This window comes from Ambystoma mexicanum, chromosome 7p (genome assembly GCF_040938575.1).
Source record: "Ambystoma mexicanum isolate Mex_15411 chromosome 7p, UKY_AmexF1_1, whole genome shotgun sequence".
NCBI classification, from domain to species: Eukaryota; Metazoa; Chordata; class Amphibia; order Caudata; family Ambystomatidae; genus Ambystoma; species Ambystoma mexicanum.
The window spans coordinates 25192785-25206291 of record NC_090939.1 but is presented as its reverse complement, the minus strand read 5'-3'; the positions used below and the strand labels follow the sequence as shown (position 1 = coordinate 25206291).

Here is a 13507-nt window from a genome sequence, read left to right as displayed (position 1 = left end):
CTGTAGCACAGCAACAATTAAAGTCACCTCCAATGATCGTGTTGCAAGATGGATAATATAGGGATACATATTCCAATATCTCGTCCAGGTCATTGAACATAGAGTCTAACATCACCTTTGGCTGGTTCCAATAGATATTAATTAGAATTAGAGACCAACTGGGGCTGGATCCAGAAACTAACAGAATTGCCAAAACATGATCAAAGCAGAATAAAAGCTTTGAAGTACATTGCAAAGAATTGTTAACTAATGTTACCAGTCCTGCTGACAGACGACCATACCCTGGTTTAATAACATTTGCACAAAATGTTTCATAACCAGGGAGAGTGAACGACAAAAAATTCATGGTCTCTTGAACAAAGACCACATCAGGGCGCTGAGAAGCCGGAAGGGAGACAAAGAATCGAGCCAGATTAATGTAGCCACAAACGTTCCAAGAAAAGACTTAACGCAGAGCAAGATACAGATAAGATTTCAGATGCAGGCGTCATAGCTATAAAAGGACATCATTAAAGACTCTAAACAAGACCAGTCTTTAATTGATCAAGCAATCAATAATAAATTAACTACAGCAGCATTTTTTCCTTGGGGAATATCCGCACCAGACTTGTCCATGTCAGACCCTTTATTCGTCACCGGAACTTTGAAATTTAAAAATTCCAAAGCCTCTATTTCAGATTCAAATAGACGCAATTCAAAGCCCAAGTCATACAGATCAGATCTATTCAGCCATATAAGTTTTTGGATGGTAGGAGTTTTTAGATAACTTAGCATTCTGTGTTTATTTTCTCTTGGGAGGGATATTCTGTCAAAATCGTCAAATTTTAGGTTTCGTAAGGCTGGTATATGACTGATCACATCCAAAATTGCAGGGTGGTTCATTAGTGATTTTTCTGATAAACCACGACAATCCGTCCAACCCATCAAAATATAAGAATTTTGTTTAGTGATTTCAACTTCCTCATGTATATAATTTTTCGCCAAAGAAGTAACGTTGTTGGGTGCAACCGCTGAATGGTCACCCTTATTATCTATTTTTACTTCATCTTGTAAAGAAGTAGAGACAACCTCGGTTAAAGAATTGAATGAAGCTTGGCCAAGGTCAGCCTTGTGGAAGGTAGGATTAGATAGAATTGCATTTAGGTTATTGATAGAGTTCAGGCCATCTTGTACAGCCGGTTTTAAATAAAGAAGCATTGATGATTATTTGTCTCAGAGGGCTGCAAGTTGGCAATTTGTTGTGAGGGCTATTTTGATTCAAGGACAGACGGTTGATAATTATTCTGATTAGACCCTACGTGAGCAGATCCTGTGTTAATAAAGGTACTATTCATAGGAGCAGTAAGTTGAAGACTAAGCGGATGAGAAGTGGAAGAAGATTGAAGTCCCATTTTCGGAACTGAAATTTTCATTTTTATAGCTTCAGCATAGGTTTTAGTGGATTCAGCGTTTTTAAAATTTCAGCATCCTTGATGTTCGAGTTGAACTGGTTCCATTTTTTTAGACATGTTTTATCCCTTTAATTGTAAAATAAGCAGCCATGACCGGTTGCATTCCGATCTACTATCTGTATTGAAGAAAAAACAAGGATGACAGACCAAAGCCCGATGCGTGTGCTAGACAGAAATCTACTTAGAAGTGCAAGGGATCCAGCTGCGTATTCTGGTCATAAGATGAGCAGGTCTGTTCACACCCAGCATATAGTAGACATAAAGGGGTGAATGACCAGTGTGTAAGTGCGCTCTCCCTTAAAATTTCAAAGTTTCAAAGCTAAATTGAGTATTTCAAAATTGATTCAGAACTGTTGGACTAACAAATTTTTTGTCAATGTCCAAAATCCATCGTTAATAAATGATGCAGTATGTTGGTGAAAACATTAATTCTTGATTAGAAGTGTTTATTGTATGAAGAACTCTGCCGACACGTGTTTCGACAATCATGTCGTTTTCAAGGCATTCAAGTCAACAATTGTTCACTTGATAAAAAAGGCGAATATCAGCTATTACCAAAGACCATTAAGTCATTACCAAGTTTTCGACTTAGTGATGCGCAATATCATTGGATGCCTTGAAAACGACACGATTGTCGAAACACGTGTCGGCTGAGTTCTTCATACAATAAACACTTCTAAGAATGAATGTTTTCACCAACATATTACCATCTGTATTGGCTGCATTGCATATTTTAATTTCATTCACACTCACACTAGATGGACTGTTTATCACATCACATGCTTTTTTGTTGTTGTTGTTCTTCATTTGTATATTCTGAGATGGCATGTCATCTTTCAACAGTAGATGTTGACGACTCTCCTTAGTCAATTGAGTTCTATCAATTATCTCATCATCTGATGCGATAGGTACTGAAGTCTGAAAAATGCGCACTTGCATCGACTTGATGAGAGACACTCCTGTAACTGAGGTGAGGACTTTAGAATTTTTATTTTTATTTCTGGGGTTCCTAAGTTTTACCGCTTTTCTGATTAGACAATTTTGACGTCTTGACATTGGCATATAGGAGTCTTTCTGTAGCGCCTCCTCCATTTCGGAACTTTCAATCAGATGAGTAAGCAGGGTTGGACTATTAGGATGTGAATTATCCATCCCATGGCTTTCCATATGTACAATAGCCGAGGGCCCAGGAGTTTGTCACAAGAGAAAGAGAATGAAGTTGTACTTTAATGTCTTTTATCTCCTGTATTGAATCACGTAGATCCTGAGACAAACCCTGAACGATGGTTATTAAAGACCCTGGTTCATCTATTGATTCCTTTAGATTTGGTTGAGGATTAGGACCAGAACTACTAAGGGCAGAGTTGTAACATTCTGTTTGAGAGCTTGTATTCACATAAGCTTGTTTAGCTTCAATATTACAGCCCTCAATAATACGTTGTTTTAAATTGTCCCGATATTCATTGTCAAGTTGTCTACACGTCTTTCTATCGGTCATAAAACCTTCTAGGTGATTGATTTTGTTTAAGATGTTTGAGATAGAATGTTTCATTTCCCTGATTTCTAGGTGTGTGACCTCATGACCTTTATCAAGTAGGTCGAGGATCTTAATTATCACAGGGAAGGTATAAGGTTATTTTATAATTTGCGAAGATGAGAACTCATTGCTTATTAGAAGGGACTGGGTGTTATCGGCTCTACCTTGCGAGTTGTGTCTCGATGGATTTTTCAAATCTGGATGACAACTACACAAGGTATTGGTGAAAGAAGAGTTCCTGGGCCCTTTTTGATTAGTTATTTCGGAGGGATTCGTTTTGTTGTCAATGGGAGATAAATCCTCACGGTCAGTCCTTGGAATGTGAATCACAGGATGAGAGCTATCACCCACCTTGGATTCCACGATTTGGGCTGCCAGAGTTGACTTGGGTTTATTAATAAATGGAAAATCTCGTGGAAATAGCACTACTTCATCAGACTGGAAAGGAGTGGCAGTACCCAAAGAACGCCTATGGGGTTTGTCAAATCCCACACAACCACTGGGCCTAATATGGATCAATCACTTATGGGCTTAAAGTGGCGATCATCTTGAAACACCAAATCATGGGGATCACCAGAACAGTTCTGTTTAACAGAATTTTCATTACCCAATGCACTTTCTTGTAAATGAACTTCCTCAATAGAATAGGTGTACAAATTCGTTAATTTATCCATATTTGAATATGGTGGGCAAATTGATGCCTCATGTAACAAATTAGCAGGTGCAGCAATATGATTCGAAAGCACCCCATTATCACATTGCGTTGCCAAGGAGTAGTCACAAACTAAATGGCCCCTTCCATGATTACAGAACAATCCGTAAAATTAGAAAGAGGAGCACCTGCTTGTGAGGATGAAGGTCTTACTAAATCCTTCAGAACAGAAGGGGTTGTCATGCAGCGTCCACTTCGTAGTGTGGCTCTGCCTACCATAGTGAGTTGTATTCAAAGCAGGGAATACGACTGCAACTATCCACCCAAATATCAACACTGATTTAAAGCAAAAGAGGGATATTCAACAAACCAAATGTAAATCACTCTTTCTTCTTAGATAACATACCCTGCCGTTCCTCCGCACCGCGGTACAGCCAAACAGTCTGAGACACTTTCAGACACTTCCGGTGCGCGCGCGGTACACGTGACTGGAATATTTGTAATAGAAAGAGTCCAATCGCAGTGAATGCGAGGTAGAGGCGGGGCTGTCGGCGGCACAGGGCGTTGTGGCTGTAAAGAGAAAGTGGGTATGAGCGTACTGCAAAGTAGCATAGCGAAAATACACCTTAAGTGTGAGCTCAAGCACCTTTTCACAATCCTAGAGTGAAAACAGTATTTACTTGTTAAAGTCCAAATGTCCACATGAGCGCAGCAAAGTGTTGCAAGCACCCGATGCTTCTCCTTGCCAACAGCGTCCTCAGTAGAAGCGAAGTGGCGAAATACAGCCAGTGAAAAGGGTAAAGTCCCACTGCCAAACAGTCTGAGACACTTCCGGTACAATTCTGTCTAGATGTGACGCAACGCTAATCTTTGCATTTCTGTCGAGATGGGACACAGGTTAATATTCACATCCCAATCTCAATGTAGCGCACGCTACTATTCCCACCTCTATCTGTATGTGTCGCAGGCTAATAATCACACCTCCATCTCAATGTGGTGCAGGCTAATAATCACAGTTCTATCTCAATGCGGCGCAGGTCAATAATCACAGTTCTATTTCAATGTGGCACAGAATAGTTCTATTGCAGTGTGGCACATGCTAACATCCAACCTTCCATCCCAACGTGGCGCAGGCCAACAATCACAGTTCTATCTCAATGTGGCACAGGTCAATAATCACAGTTCTATCTCAATGGGGCACAGGCTAATATTAACAGCTCTATCCCAACGTGGAACAGGCCAATATTCACAACCCAATCTCAGAGTGAAGAAGGTCAATAATCACAGCTCTATCTCAAAGTGGCGCAGGCTAATCACAGTCCTCTCTAGTTGCGATTCAGGTTATACTCGCAATCCACACTAGTTGTGAAGCTAGTTAGTATTAATAGCCTGGTGTGCTATGTTCTGAGGCTAGGTAGAGTGGCAGGGCTTCCTGGAGTACTGTGATTGCTCTACTCATCAACCATGCCACACCTACCTTGGTGGTTGCTGCTGGTTCACGGCTGGCCCTGGCCTCCCCTGCTGACACCTGCACAGTTTGGAGTTGCCATTGTAGGAGTCGCCCTTTGCCTTGGGGCTCTTAGCTGAAGGGGATGCCGGAGAGAGGGCAGTTCTGGTCAGATTTTCTTTTATGGGGACGAGGGCTAATCAGGGAGTGTGGGTGGGCTGGGAGGCGGGTTGGGGGTTGATTGCGGTAGCGGGCAGGGGGAGCGGGGACAAATGCGCTTAGCGCGCTGCGTGTGGTTTTTTTAAAGCACACTAATGTAATTTGGAAAGGCTTACTGGGTCGGGGCCTTGATTCTCACTCACCTTGGCCTCTTGGATTTTTCCCAAATGGTGCCAGCGAGTACGGCGCATCCAGGGTTGTTGTGGCTACAGAGCTCGGAGCTCAAGCCAATCAGGGAGCGTGGGAGGGCTGGGAGGCGGGACGGGACTTGGGGAAGCGGGACGAATGCGCCCAGTGTGCTGCTCTTGATTTTTTAAACCACACTAATGTAAATTGGAGAGGCTTGGTGGGTCGGGCCTTGATTCTCACTCACCTTGGCCTCTTGGATTTTTCCCAAATGGTGCCCATAGCGAGAGAGTATACAAGCAACTATACAAGAAAGGGAGAGCGGCTGAACCCTGCAATGTATCAGCTGACAGCGAGAGAGTATACAAGCCCCTAAACAAGAAAACGAAGAGAGGCTGAACCCTGCAAACTACCAACTAATCGTGAGAGAGTATACAAGTCCATCTACAAGAAAAGGGAGAACGCCTGAACCATGCAATGCACCTTCTGATAGCGAGAGAGTATACAGGCCCCTATACCTGAAAAGGGAGAGCGGATGAACCATGTGATGTAACTTCTAATAGCAAGAGTGTATACAAGTCCCTATACAAGAAAAGGGAACCATGAAATGTACCATCTGATAGCGAGAGTATACAAGTCCCTTTAATTTTTTTTTTAATTAGTAATCTGGTTTATTACAAACCTTTTACTATGAAACATTAATTAATAGATTTAACAATTCGTCAAATATTTAATGGGCCTCATTACGACCTTGGTGGTACGGTATGAGCGGTGCCGGTATGGCACCGGCACCGTTCATACCGTACCAGTTTTCCTCGCGGGTGCCTGACAGCCTGCCAGGTCTGTGCAGCACCCGCGAGGAAAACCCGTAGATGCACCGGCACAGTTATTAACGGTGCTGGTGCATCCATCCTCCTCATCCCCACTCTGCCCTATAGGGCAGAGTGGGGATGAGGAGCCCGGTAATACTACCGCCCGCGAATGGGCAATTACTGGCCCGGAAAACTCGTAATAGGCTGGTAATTGCCCATTTGCGGGTGGCAGTGCTGGTAGTGAGTTTGACGGTAGCCGTGCCTGTAATGCAGGAACGGCTCCCGCCAAACACTTAATGAGGCCCAATGTCGCGGAATCACAAATTCTTCAAAATGGTTACTTCAGCCAAAATTGGAGTACCCTGAATATGAGCGATTTTTGCTCGCCTATTATCAAAGAGGGCCAGCGATTGTCTTCGGGCATTGGTGTTTCTTCTGTTTGCAATATGTTCCGATATTGCTGTCTCGTTCCAGCCATCGCATCACAGTTCATAAGAATGTATGGTTTCCGCTTGGTTACGACAGACATTACAGTAATTCAGATATGCTTTTAGTTGTTTCCGGTGTGTTAATACACTCTTGTCAGAAGGAGTTTCAGCCTCAAACGTAAGAAGTTACATTTGAATTGTGGCTTTGTAGACCCAGTCTGTGAAGGCGACCGATGTAAGTTGTAGATACAATTTGGTCTGAAAATAAGAGATTTGAGTATATGTTGCGTCTAATCGGAGTGGTGGTTAAAAAAGCCAATTGAACCACAGGTAAAATTTATATGATTCAAAGGACTCAGATGAAAGACAGTGCCAAAATCCAGTTTTGCAAAGAAAAAAAGGTTTTAATTGATCATGTCCTTATATGACACGTGTTTCGGCTATTTCCACTAGCTTTTCTCAAATTAGGGCCTTAATATATCAATAACAAAAAAACACAAAATATTAAGCAGTGGAACAGTGATAAGAGCGAGGTGGAAAAAAAGGAGGGGTGAGATTAAATTGCACAACAATATATCATCCAAATACAGAAATTGTAAAAGTTACATAAATTAATAAGAACCATCCAAAACAACACAATGGTAAGAGAAAAGTAAGTGTTACCGTTCATCATACTAGTCACAAGCATAAATAATTCATATGAAGCTCTGCGAGTTTTGTGTAATGCTGCTTGCGCTGCTAATTGTTTCGATTTCATGGTAAGTTGATTAACACAGTATTAATGCGTGCTACGTGTCTAAATTTTAGATGCGCATCCGAGCGTGTATCAGGTTTTAACTGATACGTTGCCGATGCGCGGTCCCATTAAAGTCTTAAAACAAAAGTCTACTGCTTAAGAAAGGGTAGTTTCAAGACGGACTCTTACCCGCTCCATTCTTTCCATGTGCTGCTTGCGCTTCGTTCTAAGCTCTGAGGCGCCGGTGGCGTCCATATACTAGAGCTTGTTGTTGCAGTCGTCGTCATGAAACGTAAGAAGTCTCTACATTTTGGGCACGGAAATTTGAGTAGATATTGATGCAGCTGGTTTACTGCATGACAGTCATTAACACAGTTTATGGAGAGTTTGGGCCTCATTACGACCCTGGTGCTCCCGTAATGAACAGTGCCGGTAAGGGACCAGCAACGTTCATTACGGGGTTCCCTTGCGGGACCCGCTCAGAACGTCTGGTCAGACCAGACGTCCTTAGTGGGTCCCGCGAGGGGACCAGGGAGCTAATAACGGGCCCATTATTAAAGGGCCCGTTATTAGCTCCCTCCCCATTCCCATTGAGCCCTATGGGGGCTGAAATGGGGATGGGTTTTTTCAATGAGGAATTAACTGGGTCCTCCAAGGTTGGAATGGCCCAGTAATTCCACATTGAAGGAACCCGGACCTGGAACCCGGTACGGAGGCAGCCATGCCCTTATTAAAGGGCATGTCTACCTCCATACTCGTAATGAGGCCCTTTGTATTTTGCCTTGCTTTCTTGTGTCTCCATCCAGTCAATCCATTGAATTTATTTTTTTTGATCATGCAAGTATTCATTTTTAGGACATCTTCTGAGTCTAATGCACTTAGCCATCTAGAACAACTGGCTTTCCATTGGTTCAGTATTTCGGTTTGCTGTTTAGTTTTACTTGATCTCAAGATCTCGATAGAAACAATGGCATCATCGACCAGAGTTTTTTGATATAGATCAAGTGACTTCCAGAGCACTATCGAATGTATCGATTGTGTCGCAATTTCAAACCTTATCCGTACAATCAGAAAGGACTTTTGACGGGACAGAACCCTTCTCCAGAAAGTACTTTCTAGCTGATCCCAAAGTGTCCACGATAAATAGAGACCAGCTTCTGCGCCGAAGGATAGAATTGGAATTACCTTCTGTCAGTAGAATGTTAATTCCCGGACTCACAGAGAATTTCCCATATTTTCGATGTAGTACGTAGGCTTGATGCGCCAGAGAGCGCACTTTAGTGCGAAGGGCATTTCCCCAATCATGTTCGTCTAAAGCAGTATTGATCCATACCCCTAGATATTTGATCTTTTGTACTTGCATCAACTTGGTTAGGCCCAAGTAAAGGGAACAATTCTCATTACGCTGCCCTTGCCGGTTAGAGAAAGACATTGTTTTGGTTTTTGTAGAGTTGATGGTTAGCCCATTGATGCCCAGGTAGTTGACAAGTGCGTTTAGAATATGATGACCAATCAGTGTTCTGTCTAACAACACAACGTCATCTGCATATATCATCCAGAGTATAGCAGTACGGTTTAAGATCGGTGGAAATGTTTGTACTTCATGTTGTGATATATTCAGATCAGAGATATACAAGTTGAACAGAAATGCAGCAAGTCGGCAGCCCTGTTTTAGTTTGTTCCATGTGTCGATTTTCTTGGATAATGTGCCTTGGTTAGATAACCTGACCTGAATTGACGTGGCAGAGTAAAGCTCTTGAATGGCAGATATCAGGTCCGGAGGACAATTCCACATCCATAGCTTTAGCTACAAACTCGACGGTCGACACTGTTGAATGCTTGTTTTAAATCTATGAAAACAGCATAGACTTTCATTTTCGATCTCATTTCTTCCAATTTTAGGAGATTTATTAGCAGAAGATTGATGTTAGTTCCTGCACCTTTAACTAATCTGGTCTGCCTGGGATGCATTCTATTGGCTTGTTTTGCCCAGTGTGTTAACTGTCTGAGAAGTACTCAAGCAAACAGTTTTCCCAAAGGAGCTAACATGCCAAGCAGGCGGTAGTTATTTGGAGAAGCGCTGTCTTCTTTTTTGAGTATAGGAATCAACGTTGCAGTTTTCCTTGAAGATGGAATCTGGTTTGTGTCCATTATCGTGGAGAACAGGGAAGCGCAGAAATCAGCCCATGCTTCCGGATTTAGCTTCAAGGTATTGTTTGACAGCCCATCTGGCCCAGGTGTTTGTCAGGAATTAAGTCATTTGATTTGCATCAGGATAGCATCCTTATCCCATTCGATGTTCCATCTTGAAAGTGTATTCTTTTTCTGCAAGTGTTCCCAGGATGGGGGCTTGGCAAACAGGGTGGCAACAAGTCCCTATACAGGAAAAGGGAGAGCGGCTGAACAAATCAAACTACCATTGGAGAGCGAGGGAGTATACAAGCGCCTATACAAGAAAAGGAACAAGTTACTTACCTGTAACTATTGTCCCCCAGCATGGGTCTGGCATGGATTCACATGCTCATGAATATTCCCCATTGTCAGGCTGGGAATCCTCTGTAAAAGAAAACCAGTTTCACTTTCGTTTATAAACTGTCTTTCTCTTATAAACCAATCACTGTGCTTGGGTCATACTGCCCCCAGCCAATGCCTGCCCTCTACCCAAGCCCCTCCTCTGGCAGCCATCTTCAGATTTGGTAGCACACTAAAGTGGCAATATGACCAAGAAGAGCCGCAAGGGGCAGGAGGGAGAGTTCCCATGTGCATCCATGCCAGACCCATGCTGGAGAACAACAGTTACAGGTAATTAACTTGTTCCTTCACCAGCATGGGGGTCTAACATGGTTTCACATGCTCATGAATAAAGAATACATAGCAGTACCTTCATACACAACCCCGGGAGGCGTAAAGGCTCAACAGAAGAAATTACTCTTACCTCCTCACCAGGCTCACCTTCAAGCAAACAGGTTGTGTAGCACTGCTTGGCTGACTCTGGACTCCTCCCTGGAATCCCTGTCGATGCAGTAAAATTTCTTGAAGGTATGCATCGACCTCCACGTAGCAGGCCTGCAGATGTCCAGCAGGGGCACACCAGACAGGAACGCCGTTTTCGCAGCAATTGCTCTGGTAGAATTGGCTCTCAGACAGCCAGGCAGCGGTCGGTTTGCCAACAGGTGACAATGAGTGATGCAGCCAGAGAGCCACCTGGAGATACAAGCCTTTTACAAGGCCTTCCCATGTTTCACAGGACCAAAGTTAACAAAAAGCTGAGAAGTCTCCCGGAAACTCTTCGTGCGGGCCACATAAAACTTCAGCCGGCGAGAAAGGAGTCGGAAAAAGCAGAGGCAACACCAAGGGCTCGTTGAGATGAAATTCCAATGGAACCTTGGGCATGAAGGAGGGGTGCGTCCACAACACCACCCTCACCTCGTGGAAAGTCAATTAAGGTCACTTGCAGGACAGGGCCTGTATCTCACCTACTCTCCTGGCAGAGGTGATGGCCACGAGGAAAGCTGTCTTCCAAGACAGGAACTTAAGAGGAGCTTGCTGCATCGGCTCAAATAGGGCCCCCATGAGCCTAGTCAGCACCACGTTGAGTTCCCATGCCGGGTCAGAATCCTTCACCGGCGAGAACGAACGGAACAGTCCTCTGATGAACTCCTTCACTAGACAGTGCGACCAAAGAGAAGACCGTCCCAGAGACCTGGTGTAGCAGGAGATAGCCGTCAGATGTACAACAAGTATGGGAAGACTTGTGGGGCCGTGACCCTCATTGGGTTAACTTTCTGCGACCGGCAACAAGTCGCGAAACGATTCCATTTGTGTCCCTAACACTTTAGAGTTGACGATGCCCTGGCCTTGGTGAGGACCTCCCTGCAGTCTGCAGGCAGCTCGTAACCACTGAGCTCTAATGCTGCAGGAGCCAGGCCTTCAGGTTCAGCAATCCTGTGTCTTGGTGCAGGATTGCACTTCCTTCCCTGGCAAGAAAATACACGACCAATGGTAGCTTGACTGGAGAGGACACAAACATGCTGTGAAGCTCTGGGTACCATATTTGCCTCGGCCACGCTAGCGCAACGAGGATCATCCTGCACTGGCACCGTCTGAGTTGACTGATGACTCGTAGTAGCGGCGGCAACGGAGGGAACGCGCATAAACAACAGAGAAAAAGGATTACTATACTGGAAAGGATACGGACAGCCCCAGAACCGACATGGAAGCTCCCTCAGTACGGATGACACCAGATAGACTGAAACACAGGTGACACCCATGGAGACGGAGTCAACTACCCCAGACAAACCCACCAATAACCTCACCCCCCCCCCTTAGTTGCCACCAGGTATCAAAGTGTCAATTGAATTGCCGAAACACTGACAATCACCACACTAGCTGAGTGGTGGACATTGGCAGGTGCTCTGGCCACAGAAGTAGGAAGGGAGGAAAGGTGGGGTTGTGAGGGAGGCTGGTTGAGGTGGGGGGACAGATGTGAAAGGGACATTGAATGCAAGATGGGCCCAGACCAGAACAGTGGCACATCAGGAGAGACTACACAAGCCCAGCGCCTCAATTTAGGATAGAGATGCCAACTAAGCAATTCCACTAACGATTTCCCTCCTCTGCACACACCTCTCAAACGCCAAACAAACAACCACAAACCTACAGCACAACAAACCGCACAATCTTCACTACATTGCAACAACACAACAAAAACACACAGACTTCCACAACGACTACTGGCCGCAAACACCCTAGGCCCAGCCAACAGACCCACCGGGCTGAGGCCGCCAACAGCGCATCACTGCTCTCTTGCACTTTCCCTGCTTTCTCCCACTAACTCACCCTCCCTTCCTCTTTCAGAGCTGCCAGAGCGCCAGGGGACCACTCCGATGGTGATAGTGCGCGGCACAAATATCCTTTAACATTAACATATAGGAACATGACTTCCCCAGGGAAGGAGAATGCGTCCCCCATGCTGCCCGGCTGGGGCAACCTGCTGGCGAACCTCTGGCACTTGGTGTTCGTCGCAAACAGATCGATCTGTGGACTGCCCCAACGGTGAAAGAGATAGTCCACTTGATCCTGCCAAAGCTCCCACTCAAAGCAAGAGCGCAGCTCCCTGCTGAGGGATTCGGCAATTGTGTTTTTGACTCCCACCAGGTGAAAAGGAAGAGGAACATCCCCTGTGCGATGGCCCAGTGCCACAACTCCTGTGCCTCTCTGGAGAGTGCCAGGGATCTAGTTCCCCCCTGCTTTCGGATGTAAAACAATGTGGTGGTATTGTCCATGAAGACCCTCACACTTTGCCCCTGAGGGACGGAAGAAAAGACTTGAGGGCCCAAAACACAGCCCGTGGTTCCAGGACGTTGATGTGCAGCTCCTTCTCCTCCGGCAGCCAGAGGCCTCTGGTGTGGAGATGAACGGTGTGTGCTCCCCACCCCTCCAGGGAAGCATCCGTCGTGACAGTCTCCTGGTAGGGGGGACACTGGAAGTCGGTGCCATGAGCCCCACTTCTTGTGTGTGTTACACAGCGCCTTCAGTGCAGTAACACAGAGTTGTCTCTAAGACTTCCCACTGGCTCCATTTTTCTGGGGCTGACTATTGTCGCCCAAAACAGGTAAAGTTGCACTTTACTTTATGTAGTCATTTAACCTACAGACCCAGTACACCCCATTTTACATGGAGTATTGAAAAGGGTTAACTCTGATCCCTTTTTTGTCTGTACCTCCTGGAGCCTCGTTTCGCTCCCTTAACACTAAGACTTGGCTGTTGGCAGTGGTATCTACCCTAACTTTTCTACTGCGATTATACTATATAAACGTGGTACTGTTTTAGGCTATTGTATTAGCCTCGAACATAAACCCGCTTGACCAAATACTTTTTATTTTGGCTCCGGTCGGATTTAGTCGCCATTTCTTTGTGGTAATATTCTTCTTGCGTTTTACTTTGTGCGGCAGGTTTGCCTTCTTTCTTCGCCGTCCTTTGGCAGACGTCTAGGAAGAAGCCCTCCTTTGGCATCTGGGTGTCTAGGTGGGCTGAATGTGAGGGAGGGGTTTAGTAACCCCCTGCACAGGGTCTCCCTGGAGACCCAAGTCGCACTTT

General features: G+C 45.0%; 2 protein-coding genes across 2 annotated transcripts in view; both read right to left on the bottom strand.

Moving 5' to 3' along the window:
- Window positions 1-13507, bottom strand: part of LOC138525642 (zinc finger protein 84-like) — a 145454-nt gene that overhangs the window by 45019 nt on the left and 86928 nt on the right. The window contains exon 2 of the mRNA XM_069635694.1: window positions 4047-4210. The gene's annotated coding sequence lies outside the window, so the exon portion shown is untranslated. The remainder of the gene's footprint in view (window positions 1-4046; window positions 4211-13507) is intronic.
- The window catches only part of LOC138525638 (zinc finger protein 84-like), an 835666-nt gene that overhangs the window by 735247 nt on the left and 86912 nt on the right, over window positions 1-13507 (bottom strand). The window lies entirely within an intron of this gene.